Below are 14513 nucleotides of genomic sequence, written 5' to 3'. Positions count from 1 at the left end.
AAACCTGTTATTCATCAGCAGAAATCTCTTTGTTAACTGGGGTCCTGTTTTTAAATATGAGAATACCAAATGATATTCCAAGAGACTAGGACAACTGGGAACAGGCCACATGAAACTGGAAAAAAAATTGTGGATCATTGATATTGTAATATAGATTCAATATTTTCCTTTTTTCAAGATAAAGAAAACCAACATGTGTCGCTTATCAAGGACATTCAGGATTTAGGAGCACGAATCTGTTAGAAATTGGGTTTTTGGTTGGCAGAGGTATGCACCCACAAACACACACAAAATTAACCTATGCTCACCCCCTAATATCTTGCCACAGAGCAGTAAGGCTTAACTTAAGAGGCAACGTGTAAAGTATTTGTGCACTTCAAAACAGTAAAACAGTGAACACTCCAAACAAAAACATACCGCACCTGGTTAGAAACATTAAGCTTTGTTAAATAAAAAAAGACCAAAATGACAAAAGTCCAATAAGTAGAACTGGAGTTATGAATTTTTAAATAATAAACTGAAATGTAGTGCTTTTAAACCATAAAGCGCCAACTGGGGCTAACTAGTCGAGCGAGACCGGGTCAAATCCACAACTACAGGCCAACTGCAATGGAGCGCGAGTCGGATACAGGGACCAGCCTCGGCCTGCTGCAAAGTACCGTGTTTTTGTCTACTTGAAGGACATTATGCAAGGAGCTGAGGAGGAGATGCGTCATCGGTGATCCACAGGATATAGGTGATTTGTTGGCTCTGAGCCACACAAAGAGATGCGCCAGTCACATTTGAGCGCCTTTCAGTAGGCGATGTGTTACAGATCATCTTCGCAGAGGCGGCGGTGAGTTGTGGCCATTCCTTGTAGCAGCGGTGATGCATTGCCGTCAATAGAAATGTGTTGGTTCCGAATCACACAATGACATCAATGCATGGATTTTTGCGGAAGCAGCACTTTATGCCCACTTGCAAGGGCCCAGGACTGGATAGGCACCACTTGGCTGGGCAAGACTCACAGATGGCAGAGTCCAGGTGCTGCAGCAGGGTGGTTGAAAGTCTTTGATGTGCCTGAGACTTCAGAACAGGAGGAAAGCCAGCAAGCCGTTGGAGTCACTCAGGGTTCAAATTAACCAGGTCCGTATTGTTTGCTTGGCTTTAAATACACTAAATCTCACACTCATTTTTCTGATGATTACCTTTCCCTTCAGGCTAAGCTACCAAAGCTGAGCGAGGATACACTGTAGCCATTATTTAAACCTTGACAGCCTTCCACCCTCAAACTTTTATCTCAAGCCAGAAATGGGTGTCCCCTCTGACATACTATCTCTGCTGGTCAGATTTCACAAAAATAACTTTTCAAGGGTACGGTGGGGCTCCCAGGGAAAAATTACTGAAAATATTCCAGTACTGAAGGGCGTCCGCCAGGAATGTGTCATGGCTCCTACATTATTTTCTTTATGTGTGAATTGGCTGGCACATCATCTTTTAAATGTCATGGTTGATGTTCCAAGTTTGTCGAATGGTAAAGAGCCATTGCTGTTGTTTGCGGATGACACTCTGCTAATTTCAAAAACTTCTGGCTAGCTTTAGCAGCTTCTGTGTGGAGCGGGGCTTATAGATTAATGTTGATAAAAACTATATTCATGACCGTTAGTAATCATGCAAAATTTAAGGGAAACTTATCCCTAGGTAGTGATGTTTTGGAACAGGTCGACTCCTTTTCATTCCTAGGGGAGAAACCTACATCTAATTTATCCTGGGGTCAACAGATTGACATGGCTATGCTAAACATAAACAAAGAGTGGGATTTATTTCAAAAGAACTGCATGATAGTTACACTAGGCCCATTTCTCCTTCCTTCAGAATCTATGTAGCTAAGGCTTTGGTGCTGCATTGTATGGGACTGGGCTGTGGGGATGTAGAGACACAATGAGGTTGGGAAAATCAAACAGGGGGGCATATTATCAAGCCTGGCGATAAAATTATCGCCGCTTTAGCGGCAGAAAACTGCCGCTAAAACGGCGATAATGGGCTTGATAATATGCTCTATGGAATTCCAATTGAAGCCCATGTTAAATGTGAAGGACGTCTAACATGGGCTTCAATTGGAATTCCATAGAGCATATTATCAGGGCCATTATCGCCGTTTTAGCGGCAGTTTTCTGCCGCTAAAGCGGCGATAATTTTATCGCCTGGCTTGTTAATATGCCCCAGAGTATTTTGATTGATCTCTGTTAAGCAGTTATTGAAGGCAATTGGCCTTGGTGGGCATGGCCTGCACGCAGAGACAGAAAAATCCCATCAAAAGATGTAATGAAAAAATATAATTGGGCCTCTGTCCTGTAGAAAGAGGAGGAGAGAGTCAGGGATGCCTCACTTACTAGTGAATTTTATAATTTTAAATTTGCCCACATGTATGAGCAGTACTAGGATCTGATAACTGTCCCTCTCGATCGAAAGTTCTACTGTCAATTTAGAGTGGGCGCGCTCCCTGTAAATGCGTTCACTGTGAAATGGAAGGGTGGTGACAGGGTGGACTGCCCGTTTTGTAAAGGACAAAAAGAGACCATTCTGCATGTGTCATTTGTTTGCACTTTGTATTTTAAGTTCCTTTCTGCTTGGATTGCACCAGTCTGTAGGCAGTTAGGCACTGCCAGCTACCTTGTAGCTTTAAGAATTTTACACATGGACACTTCATCGCTGTACGTTTGTGCCACTGTCAAATTCCTGGGCCTGATGTGAGCGAAAAGGAGGGCCACCATTGCTGCTAATAATACCAAAGTTTTTAAAGGTCTTAACTGATTGAGTATACATTTTATCATAATTTTTAACTAAATTTTATAGGGAATATTATCTGCAATGGATTGTGCTCTAAGTAAATAGTGAGTGTTGCCTGATATGGACTCAAACAAGCCATTTGATATGACTACTTGTTAAAACTGGGGTACTGTGTATGTGGATTGCGTGTTATTTATTATCGACTTTTATGGCGACGCTGAAATAAGGGTATTTATGATGAAAACATCATTTCAATCAAGTGAATTTGAAGCTATGTTTTACAGACAGAGCACAGGATTCAGTCAGACACACTTTAGGTTAAGACTGGAATAAAATTAATCACGTATGTTGCAAATGAGAAATTCCTAATTGGTTAGATGAAATAAAAAAGTAGAGCAAATATATTGTCACGAAGGCCTTCAAAAAAACTGCTACAACATCGGGCTGCAGGAAAACCTTTTTTTTTCATTTTATACACGAAATAAGATCCATCTGTCAATCATGATTTGAGGGAACTGTTTTTCCTTCAGAGATCCCAGGGACACCTTAATAAATAACCAGACTGCCCATTTATTTTACTCACAGGAGCAGAAAATGACAGCATGCCTTTGATCCTGTTATTCTGCCTGAAGTGGAAGCACATATCACGCTACATGTAAAGTAAGCAGCTTTCCCTTGCATTTGACCAGGGATTTTTTTCAGGCCCTCTGAAAATGCATTGAGTTTCAGCTAGGCCCAATCCTCCAAGGAATATCGACAATTGAGACTGGCACTGTTCTACAGAAATTAGGCATTCAATATAAATTCAACGAAAATACAAACAATATTTTAGTATTCGTGAGATTGTGGTACCTCATGCACTGTACAGCCAGTTCCTGGAGAGAATGCATAAAAAGGCAGTCGTCTTGCTCATTAAAAGAGTTGACAGTTCCCCATATACACCTGACTTTGGCAATATCTTTTTTTTTTGTTTAGCATTCTATTATTCAGGAGAGTGAAAATACGCCCCTATCAACCCCTTTTGCTCCATAAATCACTGACACGCATCCTGAATATATTGGCGTGCAGGACGGGTAAGTATAATAGAATCCTTTCTGTCACGATGCTGCTCCTCTTCCGAATAATTATCTTTGCGGCCCACCTCTTGAATGGAATCCATCTTTAAATCGCATGACCTGATCTAATTCATTAGGCACGCCACTCACGATTTACAGCAACTTCAAATAAATGATTATTAAAATACTCCGTGACTGCGGAGAATAGCCTCGCGATCTCTCAGGTAATATTCTCACATTGTACGCATTTTTTTACCGCTAAAAGAAGGAGCCGAGTGTTCAGTACGAATTAAAGCATTATCGGGGACAATGACATAGACCTGGCTCGCGCATATTGTGCTGGGTTTAGCTTGCGGTAAGGACAATGCAGAGATGTAAAATCTCTGCTTTGTTATATATTCGATAATTCAGAGCAGTGCTATTTGATCTTGAGATGTTTGTTGCTTTATCTTAAATAAGCCAGCGATTAACATTTTAATCAGTGGCGTAGCATGGGAGCCATGATCTGTAACGCAAACGAGAGAAAGGGCCCCTTTTGTCACTGGTTAGATATGAATGGTGCTGTTTTAGTTTTACTGCAGTGAACCATGGGGCATATTTACAAGGCGGCCATAGAAAATTATCGCTGCTTTTGCGGCCGTTTTCGGACGAAAAGCGGCGATGATTTTATCGCCTAATTAGCAAGGTCACACTAACGCGTGAAACCTTGCATTAGCGCACCTATTCTTAACGCCCAGCTTTGCATCTCTAATGAGATGCAAAGTGGGCGTTCCTGACCTGACATGACAGGAGAAAATGTCGCTAAGCGACATTTCTCCTATCATCAAGCCCCACGCTATGAAGCAAAGCAGAAGGAAAAGTAGCGATAACCCCTGTTATCGCTACTTTCCTTACGCCTGCTTCAGGACTGACTTAGCCATGATATCCTATGGAAGGTGGATATCATGGCTAAGTTTGTGAGTCCCTATCAACAAGCTAACGCCACATTTCGTGAGATTATCGTTTCCAGCGATATTCTCACGTTAGGCAGTTAGCGCTAGGATTTTTATCGCTTTTGAGATAAGCGTTGCTAATAGCACGCTATCTCAGCGATAAAAATCCACGCTAGCCGGCGATAATTATCCTAGCGCTAAGTGCGCTTACCGATAATTATCGCTGGTTGTTGCTGATATGCCCCCACATCTCTTGCAACCGGTGCCACAGCACCTACTGCACCATTGGCAGTCACGTTCCTGATCTTAAGATCTTTTCATACATATGAAAACTAACAGCCATAGTTTTGCAAGCGAATACGATAAGATTAGAATATTAGAACGACAATAACAGTGGAGCCTTCAATTGACCAGCACCTAACCTATTATTACTCCCACAGTACCAACCCTTTATTTAAGGGAAATTTGTGTGCACATGCCTATTCCCTTAGGAATCAGAGTGTATACCAACAGAAGAGAGGTGCACCACACGAGAAACTTAAAGACACAGAGTTCATTTGCAATTTTAAAATTTCTTTAGAGATCATTCCTTATATTCATTTTACTTTCATCTTTTTGATAATTTCAAGAGACATAACATTCAGTTCATATGATTCTACAGAAAGACCAGCCGACGCGTTTCGTCCTGAACCAGGACTTCTTCAGGGCTGTTAATCATAAACAGAAAAGTACATATAAATAACATACATATAAATACACATGTACATATATAAAAACACCAACAAGACAGAGCGACATTGTGTACTGGGGAAAAAAAATAATTCCCAGTTCTAGAATGTATTTGCAAATAATAACATCAGTCTTCCTATATTGAAAATTAAAACAAAACATTCCAACCAATACATTGTGTTTGATAGGAATCCAACAAATTTTACATGGGCCAAACGAGATAAAGATGACTTATATTAACTACTAAAAACAGGGACAACAACACCAAAAAGTTATAACAGAAAATAAAAGAGGAAATAGAAGAGAAGAAATGAGAGGAAAAAGAGGGAAAAGGAGGAGAAACCTAACCTACCACTGAATTGTGACGGAGACCAAAAATAGTATCTTCCTGAATGTTCACCAATCTTTTATACTTTCATACTGAAAGGCAGAGTTCCATCCAATCAGATCTATAGTAAAGACACAATAAAAAGGACACCTAAAGTCAATAATAAATCTTAGGTGTCAAATCAGAAAGAAGGAATCCTGACGCAAAAATATATATATCAGACAGACTACGTGTGACTCACAAGATAACGCCAACACTAGATTATTAATGGCACAGCTGAAATCCAGTGGGTTCACGTAGCAACAGTTCCACAATCCCAGGAACCATACACACTTAAGTTCTTGGAATGTTCCCATTTATCACTGTCCCAATTTTCTATAAAGAAACGAAAATATATATCTTTATTAGAAAAAATGAACATGACCACAATTTTCTATAAATAAACGGAAACATATATCTTTATTTGGAAAAATGAACATGGCCACATGGCCTTTAACAATACACGACTAAAAGAAATCTCAAACGGGCAATAAAACAGGTCAGCATAGCGACCTGGCTCGGGAAGTGAGAGAAATGCCCAGAACGGAAAAGGACTGCATTAGGTCAATTACAAATTGCATAAAATTACATCTCTGTCCCCCCGCCTCCCAAGTCGTTGCTCCAAAACATAATGCGCACAGGAAATAAGCAGTGCACATCGATGTGTAGATGAGGCCGGACGGAGGGCCCAACTACAATATAAGTCGTTGCTCCAACCCGTAATGCGCACAGGAAATAAACCGTGCTCACCGATATGTACAATCAAAGCGAAGAGGGGCCCAACTGCGATATAGGAAGCCTAAATAAGCCTCAATGAGCGGGGCGGTCTTTAATTCGAAACTTACCGCAATATGCTAGTTGCAGTCCAGAAAAAATCTTCAGAGGACGAATAAATGGTCCAACACCCAGGTGAGAAACCTGACCCATTTTCCCGCGATCTTTAAATAGTGCGCGTAAGGGGTCTAGATAGAGAACCCACGTGGATAGTTTCCATGGCAACATTCGTTGCCAAGTCCTACTCCTTAGTTGCGGCAGCCATATTGTAATATCCTTTGCTCCTGTTAGTCATAAAAGGAGCAGTTGATATTCATGGATAAGAGCGCACTCAAACCGCCCTTGCCGTAAAATTCTAACGTTGTTTTAACTACAGGCATAAAGCAGATAGTCTTAAAAAAGACGTGCATTCATGCTAATGTAAGCCGAAATCGGCGTTCCTTATTATCACCACAGTGACGGCCATCTTAACATGTTGCACGCTATCTAGTGTGTAATAAGATTATAGCTATACACCAAATTAAACATAAAATGAGACAACACAAAAATCGCAATTCTCCCGATTGTAATGTTATTAAGTGCAAATCAAACCAAAAACCTATACCATATATTAGAAAGGATTATGTACCTCGGTAAAAATTGTATAACCATCAATATTCAAAATTGAATCTCCCACAACAGAGAGTAGAACAAATCTAAAGAAACGAGGCACACACCATAATACGCGTATAAATAGAACAATATTATTCAGAGTACTTATATATAGAGTTTCCAAAGTACCCTTCATAAGCAATCATTCCTCTCTTATTGCGGCAGTCCTATTCTGATATAATAAAACCCCGCTATGAATCCATAAGGAGGGTAATGGCAATGGAAAAAGATTCTCAATTATACCAACCATGCAGAAGAGCTCCAATGTAATATATCCACAGGCTCAGGGATAATAATACCTTAAGCTTCCAGTCATTAAAACTGGAAGTGGTCACTTGTAAACCATAAGTATAACCGAGCAATAAAAATTTATATAAAAAAAAGGAGAGAATCAATAGGGAACCATATGGTATAAGCAGGGTCTTACCAACCTAAGTGTAATGACAGCAAAACTCAACATATGAGAGGTGCTAGTGGCTAGGTCCCCAAATAACGTCTTAATCACCAAAATCTACCTTATTTTAGTGTAACACTGAAGGAAAAATAGTACAATATAATCTTTCAAAGTGGAGACAGCCAGTGAATATAAGATGGTCAAGACATAAGCAGAAGAACAGGTAGCAACTGAGACAGCATGGATAAAGACCAAGCACAGTGTATTTGCATGTTTACTTCAGACAATCTTAATGGTATATTCAGCTTTGATTATGAAAGGCAAGTCACTTGTTTCAAACATGAGCAGTGATGGCAGAGTGTCAAGCCACTAACATTACAAAAAATAATGCATTTCGTCATCACTATTGTATTCAAATTCAACACTTCGTAATTTACAGATCCATCCTTCCTCATTTCTTCTCAGGGACAATTCCCGATTGCCACCCCTCAGGTTGACGGGTATGTGATCTATTCCCATGAACCATAGTTCTTCTTCAGTTGTGTGATTTTCCTGCATGTGGTAGGTGAGTGGATATCTGATATCACCATTACGACGAGCTCGTACATGTTCCTGCATTCTTAATTTCAAAGCACTTTTTTTCTGCTGCCCACATATATCTTATCACAGGGGCAGCCTAACACATATGTTACGTATTTGGAATTACAATTAATTAGATGATTTATCGAATATCTGCGTTTGGTATTAAAACAAAAAGTTTTTGTTTTGTTTTTCCCCAACTTGCAAACATTGCATTGATTGCAAGTGTATAAGCCAATCATCTTAGATTTAAGCCAGGTTTGTGGTTTCGAAGTGGTGACATAACTTGGATGTTACGTAAATTTTGTCCTCTTCTGCATGTAACCTTTGGTTTTGTTGGTATAATATCCTTGAGGCTTGGTATCTCCACCAACAGGTGCCAATGTTTTCTTAGGATATTATATACCTTATTGCTTCGGTCATCAAATTGTGTACCAAAGGCAATAGGAGCTTTTTGGGACTTGCTATTTGGCTTGGTTGTTAAAGTATCTTGTCTCAAAATTTTCAATACCTTTGTGTGAGCTTTTTCAGTACAGTTTCCGGATATCCTCTGTCCCGGAACCGTTTCTTAGTTTCTCCTACATTGTGAGCAAAGGTCTCATCCATGCTAAAATTTCGAAGCATGCGAATCATCTCCCCATACGGGATGTTGGAAATGACATGTTGAGGGTGTGAGCTTTGGTAGTGCAATGTACTATTACAAGCCGTGCTCTTCCTATGGGTACGGCTATGTATATGTTCATCATGGATAAAGAAAGTGATATCCAAGAAATCAATTTCTCGCTAACTATAGCTGATGGTGAATCTCACATTAAAGGGATTATCATTAAGATAGACATGATAGTCCATGAGTTTGGCGATAGGTCCATCCCACAACACAATTACATCGTCGATGTACCTACCCCAAAAAATCACATGCTCCATCTAATTGGCTGCATGTCGGCCCCAGGCATGCTCCCGCTCAAACCAGCCCATAAAGAGCCCGGCGTAGGCGGGAGCAAACCTGGAACCCGTAGCCGCACCCTGGATTTGATGAAACCATGTTGAATCATGCAGGAAGACATTTTTTGACATGATAATGTCAGTCATTTCAAGTAACACTTCATTATGAGAATAATGATCAGCCGTTCTTTGTCCCAAGAAGAATTGTAATGCTTTCATCCCAAACTCCTTCTTGATGCAGGTGTATAAACCGTCCGGCCTCATCTACACATCGATGTGCACTGCTTATTTCCTGTGCGCATTATGTTTTGGAGCAACGACTTGGGAGGCGGGGGGACAGAGATGTAATTTTATGCAATTTGTAATTGGCTTAATGCAGTCCTTTTCCGTTCTGGGCATTTCTCTCACTTCCCGAGCCAGGTCGCTATGCTGACCTGTTCTATTGCCCGTTTGAGATTTCTTTTAGTCGTGTATTGTTAAAGGCCATGTGGCCATGTTCATTTTTTCCAATAAAGATATATATTTCCGTTTATTTATAGAAAATTGTGGTCATGTTCATTTTTTCTAATAAAGATATATATTTTCGTTTCTTTATAGAAAATTGGGACAGTGATAAACGGGAACATTCCAAGTACTTAAGTGTGTATGGTTCCTGGGATCGTGGAACTGTTGCAACGTGAACCCACTGGATTTCAGCTGTGCCATTAATAATCTAGTGTTGGCGTTATCTTGTGAGTCACACGTAGTCTGTCTGATATATATATTTTTGCATCAGGATTCCTCCTTTCTGATTTGACACCTTAGATTTATTATTGACTTTAGGTGTCCTTTTTATTGTGTCTTTACTATAGATCTGATTGGATGGAACTCTGCCTTTCAGTATGAAAGTATAAAAGATTGGTGAACATTCAGGAAGATACTATTTTTGGTCTCCGTCACAATTCAGTGGTAGGTTAGGTTTCTCCTCCTTTTCCCTCTTTTTCCTCTCATTTCTTCTCTTCTATTTCCTCTTTTATTTTCTGTTATAACTTTTTGGTGTTGTTGTCCCTGTTTTTAGTAGTTAATATAAGTCATCTTTTTCTCGTTTGGCCCATGTAAAATTTGTTGGATTCATATCAAACACAATGTATTGGTTGGAATGTTTTGTTTTAATTTTCAATATAGGAAGACTGATGTTATTATTTGCAAATACATTCTAGAACTGGGAATTATTTTTTTTCCCCAGTACACAATGTTGCTCTGTCTTGTTGGTGTTTTTATATATGTACATGTGTATTTATATGTATGGTATTTATATGTACTTTTCTGTTTATGATTAACAGCCCTGAAGAAGTCCTGGTTCAGGACGAAACGCGTCGGCTGGTCTTTCTGTAGAGTCATATGAACTGAAGATTAGAATATTAAAAGAGAGAACAAAAGACATAATGGGGCTTATTTATGAGCCCTTGTGACACTTTTGCGCCGCTGTTGCATCACTTTTCTTGACACAGTGTCAGCGTAACACATCTAGGCAGATGCATCACTCTGTAAACCCCTGTGCCACATTATACCTACGTCAGGTATAATGTATGCAGAGTAGGCGTTACCCCGCAAGAAAGCCTTTTAGAAGTGGCGCAGCGCAGTGAAATGTATATGAATTCACAGCGGCACTTCTAGGATGCCACTGTGTAAAAACCTTATGCGTGACTCATAGCTGGCGCAAGGGTGATACAGTGCAATAGGTATAGGTCTCCCCATGCATTGCTTGAGTTGTGTCATGCTCACGACACAACTCCAGCAATGGGTGAGTTTTGCGCTGACAGATACATCAGGATTCCTGATGCATTTGTCAATCCTTGCGACCTGAAGCGCTGTATAGTAAATACGGCGCATCTATGGTGTCTCAAGGAGGGCGCAGTGAAAAGTGTTGCATTGCTGTTTTACCTCAGCAATACAACACTTCATAAATGAGGCCCTATGTTGCTAAGCTATGGAGGGCTAACAGGGGAACCCTACATTATGTTGAGTGATCAAGTACGGACTACTCAGTTGTGTCACCATTTTGATGCGTTAAAATGTGCATGATGTCACTTCTACTGTTTGGTTAATCAACAGTTGAAGACTACCACAAAAGGCTTTTTGGAGTATATAAATTAGTATAACTTTAAGTACTACAAAATGCAAATCACGAAACTCCAGTCAGAGATATCAGCCTCTCCTATGCATTCTGTATGGAGACGTGCGACCCTGTAGTGAAGATATCCCCACACACAATAGTAGGTTTTAGTAGTATATGTTGGAGGACCAAGGAGGGGGGGAAGTTGGAAAATAGGGAACTCTTATTCCTAAATTGGTCAGCTTAATGGAAATTGAAGGAGAGGGTTAGAGAGGGACATGCTAATACAAAACACATACCCAGATAACAGACAATTGCAATTTACAAAATACCCATTTAAACCTACTGCAGTATAATTACTGACTGTTAGAAATGGGGTTTCTGGTTGGCTAGGGTATGCATCTAAGCCAGGCAGAACCCACCATTCTAGTCACGGCAAGTAAGTTACACACCAAAGACAACCTATGCTCACCCCCGGTAGCTTGGCGCAGAGCAGTCAGGCTTATCATCAGAAGCCATGTCTAAAATGTGTGCACAACACACTCAATCCAGTAACACAATGAATACACCACAAATGCGATTCCACACAATATTATATAAAAATATTGTATATATTGTACATAAAATATAGGCCAAAACGTTATGAGTCGTAAAAGTTGTGAATATTATATAATCATGGACAAAGTACTGGTTTCCCTGGTAATGCAAAGCAAAATCAACATAAATCACAAATATGGTGATCACTACACCAATACTGTAGTAGGGCTCAATATTCTGAAACGCAAGGCAACCCAGTTCCATAAAAGCAATAAATACTTTGATCAAGAAAATGCATCAGGTTATGTAAAAGAACAATAAGGTCCATAAATCACCACCTTAGCGCCATAAACACGCAGGACGTAGCGTACCAGCGCTCCTACCCAACTTTATATGGTAATGAAGTCACTCTGTGGGCTTCTTTGGGGTTGAATGGTCATTCCCCCAGGGTAGGTCCTAAAGAAAGGAGGGCCCTGAGAGGTACTGTGGCAGCTCTTACTCCAGACGGGGAGACTTCACTCGTGAATGCAGCCTGGGCAGCTTGTGGTGGAGGTGTAGCACTGTACTGGGGCACTCAGACACTCTGGAAGTAGAGAGCACTGGCCTCCTGATAGCAGGCCAATGCTGATCAGCACAACTGCAGGGACAGTTTGATCGCGGCTCTCAGTCGTAGGACAGCTGCCAAATCCACAAGAGGTAGGATCCCTTGGCAGTGACCAGTATTGAACATTTTTGTTGGCCCTGAGATTTCCCATAGAACAGGGGGCAAGGTAACATGTCCATGGAGAACACTGGGGGGGTCACTGGGAAAGCAGGCAGGCCAGCACACAGCAAAGCAAGAAGTTCAAATGGCAGGCAGCAGGTCAACAAGCAGAAAAGCAAACCAGTGAGCCCTTTGGGCCACCCAGCAAGTAGCAGGTAGAAGGGCGACAGCAGAAGAGCAGTCCAGATTAGTCCTTTGTGCAGCGCGCCATCATTTCTGACAGAGGCTCAGTACCAGTTCCAAAAGTGCTCTAAAATCATGGGGTCAGAGCTCCCATACTTATACTCAAAGGGCGAGACTTAACACTTATTCACACAACGCAGTGCAGCAACCTCAGATGCAATGCTGCACTGGGTGAGAAGAAGAGAGCCGGAGAGTGCCATATTTACAGAAATATGGCGCTCTCCTCCCCTATCTCTAGTGCCGTCGCTAAAATCAGCTCCTGTGCACCACAGAGACTTGTGCCATAGTGCAAGGATGTCCTTCTAGTACAAACTACCATGCCTAGACTAACTTTAACCCCTGTGCCCTCTTTGTATGTGTGCTGTAAAGTGCAGCACACATACAAAGGTAGCAAAGAAAGGAGAAATTAAAGAATTTCTCCTTCCTTGCACCTGCTTCAGAAGGGTGCCGTTTTCTGATGCTAAACCCTGTCTACTTTACTTAATAAATACTTAATAAATTGGGTTTACGATCAGAAACCTTGGGTGGTTGTGTGGGAACGCCTATGCACCACCCACAGTATGGCCCTGTGATGCTAAGTAATTGCTTTGTGTTACTTTCACGTTATTTCCAGCGCTAAACCAATTTCTGGAGAGTAAATCAGAAGACAACGGTCAGGAGCGACTGCCCCAAGTCCTGATGCGGACGGCGGAACCACCAGACCTGCCCCTCTCCTGTGCAGTCAGACGCTGGAGCTCTGCATTGTACTCGGAGCTCCGACGGCGTTTTGTTGCTCCGCAATGAGACGCTGAAAAAGGAAGACTTGCTGAAAGACCGAGTCACGGTGTTGCGGTGGCGTGGAAAGGGGATTTCCTGGAGGCTGGAGTTCATGGTAGCGTGATTGTGGGATGTAGAGCCGTGCCTACCACTCCTACTCTGTGTTCAGTGGGCTGATTAACCGTTGTTCAGGCAATGGAGCCAGGCAGAAAGTGTGGTGCCCGCAGCTGCTGGAGATTGGTGAATTTTGAGGCGAGGAGACTTGGTGTCAGCTGCTGCTAAGATATAGGAAATTTATGAGGGCTGGTCCCAGCTGTTCTCAAGCTTTGCGGAGAGATAACAAGATTGCTCCTATTCAGCCTGGAAGAGGAACTGGTACAATCTGCTCACACTCACCGGTGGAAGTAAAGGAGTGGTTAAGGCAAGGTAGGTGCTATGCATGACTTTGTGGCTTATATAGGGCTGTGCTAGTTTCCTAGCACTCGTAGGAGGTACATGCTTGACATGCTTGACTTACAATAGCTGAAAGGCAAGACTTTGGTATTCAATGCGTTTGTAGCACCTGTGCCCTACTGTCATGCGACAACATTGCGACAAAAATTGGTTCAACAGGTCCCCCTGTCCTCCCTAAAGAATGTAAGAAGGCCTCACAGAGTAGGGTGACTGGCTGGCGAGATAAGTAGATGGAGACCTCGGGAGGAGCTCATGCCTTTTCCTTCAATCCTGTCCAGCCGCACGGAGAAGAGGGAAGGCGGACAGCAGAAGGTTTATTTTTGCACCAGCCTGGGTCAGCTGAAATAGAAAAAGCAAGTGCCTCCTGTTCAATTTCTAACAGCTCTGAAAATTCAACTCCATCTCCAGGCACTATTTCGCCAACGAGGAACGCAGGGTTAGATAAGAGCCTTGAGCTTCATCAAAAGCCTAAAACCTTCCCTTTGTTCACAAATGTTGGGTCTAAACATTCTGGTTAGGTGATCAGAGCGGGAG

The sequence above is a fragment of the Triturus cristatus genome, chromosome 2_2, assembly GCF_964204655.1.
Source record: "Triturus cristatus chromosome 2_2, aTriCri1.1, whole genome shotgun sequence".
Classification (NCBI taxonomy): domain Eukaryota; kingdom Metazoa; phylum Chordata; class Amphibia; order Caudata; family Salamandridae; genus Triturus; species Triturus cristatus.
Note: the sequence above shows the minus strand (reverse complement) of the source record.